This window comes from Microtus ochrogaster, unplaced genomic scaffold (genome assembly GCF_000317375.1).
Source record: "Microtus ochrogaster isolate Prairie Vole_2 unplaced genomic scaffold, MicOch1.0 UNK43, whole genome shotgun sequence".
Taxonomy (NCBI): domain Eukaryota; kingdom Metazoa; phylum Chordata; class Mammalia; order Rodentia; family Cricetidae; genus Microtus; species Microtus ochrogaster.
Window position 1 is genome coordinate 1,978,635 of NW_004949141.1, and position 2,259 is coordinate 1,980,893.

Genomic DNA, 2,259 nt, shown 5'->3' on the forward strand with positions numbered 1-2,259 from the left:
CACACACACACACGTGTGCATTTGTTTGCCTACTTTGATCAAGACTCACATTTGTGATCTTTATCAAGAGAGCCTCGGAAAGAGTCACCGTGAGTCAGTACCCGTTGCTGTGCGGTGTATGGTCAGCATCAGGAGCCGGCATTAAAGGCATGGTATTAAGGGACCGCAGAGACCAGACGATCTATGTTGTTTTAGTATGAACATCCTCGGAAGAGCCAGATTATTGTGAGAAATATCAGCCTTGTAATCTGAGGCTCATGAAGTCAGCCAGGAATGGCCGGCTGGTCACAAAGAGCATGAAGAGATGGGTTTTGGGCTGCTCTGAGAGATCGTATCTGTGTGCTGTGGAGAGTCTTCATGTGAGCTGACCCGCCCGACGATAAACAACTGTGTGAGCGTTTCAGTCAGTTCAGTGTGGGTCAGTGGGATTTTGCAACGTGTTTTAAAGTCAAAGCGCTTTTGTTGACAAGGGCTCTTCAAAATGTTATTTGCCCAGGGCTTACACATCTCAGGGGAATTGTTTTCTTGGCCAGGGCAACATTTTATCCTGGTCTTAAGAAAATGGTCACTGGCCTCCCTTTGAGTCGCGGCTCGGCATCCTGTGTTCCTTGGCTGACAAGTCCCATATGCCAGGTGGACACGGGATAGACAAAGGATGTTGAATGGCTAGAAGGTCTGGACCAGTGGAGGAAAGGCTACAGGCTGAGAGAAAGAGGGCGCTGGTGAGGAAGGACATGCTGGTTGTCTGAGCTGTGAGACAGGGTGTGTCTTGGGGCTCCTCTGCTACCTCGCCCTTGCCCCTTAAGTTGGTCACTGCATCTAGTTGATTCTGCCTTGTATGAAGCTTACATTAGGGAGCTACACATACCTGCTCACACACATAATGAGTCCATCAAAGGATAAGGGAGTATGAAATTGGCTCAAATGATTGGAAACTCCAAAGCCTTACCATCAACCCTCTGTATACAAGCTGGGGCCCCTGGAAAACTGGAATGTCATTCAGTCCAAGTCCAAAAGCCCGAGAAGCAGGGACGCCAGCGTCTAAGGCAAGACTTGCCCGAGTTCAGGAAGGGAGAGTTTGGCTTCCTTTTGCCTTTTGTTTTATTAGGGATTGGACCATACCTGTCCACACTGTAACTGTGGGTCTTCTCTTCTCAGTTACTGACTCAAGTGCTGGTCTCTTCTGGAAGCATGCATGGCAGCCAATGGTCTCTAACTGGGTTCCCTCTTCTGGCACTGGAGGTGGTACACAGAGATACAAATAAAACATCCATACATGTAAAATAAATGAACATAAAAAGATAGAAGGCAACCAACAGCTCAAAATGGAGTGACAGACCGTTGTTAGGCACTATGTGGGTGCTGGGAACCAAAACTGGGTCCTCTGGAAAAGCAGCCAGTGCAGGTGCTGGAGAGGTGGCTCAGTGGTTAGGGGCACTTGTTGCTCCTGCAGAGGACTGGGGTTCAAGTGCTAGAACTCATGTGGTAGCTCACAACCATCCAGTTCCACAGGAACTGATACCCTCTTCTGACCTCTTCAGGCAGTAGGCACATCTATGCGCGCAAGTGATGTGGAATACCCCTTTGTATTCTGTGAATATGTTATATTACCGTTGGTTAATAAAGAAGCTGTCTTGGCCTACGCCAGGGCACAATATAGCTAGGCAGGAAATCCAAGCAGAGAGATAGGGAGAAAGAAGGCAGAGTCATGGAGATGCCAGCAGTCGCTGGGGAAGCAAGATGTGAGGTAACAAGCCTTGTGATAAAATATAGAAAAATAGGAATGGGCTCATTTGTGTTGTAAGAGCTAGTAAGAAATAAGCCTGAGCTAACAGGTCAAATAGTTTGTAATTAATGTAAGTCTCTGAGTGGTTATTCAGAAACTGGCAGGCAGGAGGGAAACCTCCAGTTATAGGCAAGCAAAACATACACATAAAAATAAAAGAATAATAAAAAAGAGTAGCCAGTACTCTTAGCTGCTGAATCATCTTCCAGCCCTCTTTGTGGGTTTTGTTGTTGTTGTTGTTTTATATTAGGGACAAGTCTTGGCTGACTGAGTCCTCTCTATGGAAACAAGTCTGGCTTCGATTCACAGAAATCTACCTGCCCCCCCCTCCCTGAGTGCTGGGATTAAGGACAAACGCCACCATGTTTGGACTCTGTGGATTTTTAGTCTTTACATTTTGAAAGTATTGGACATTGAACCCATGACCCAGTACATAGTACATATCTCCAGTGTGTGTGTGTGTGTGTGTGTGT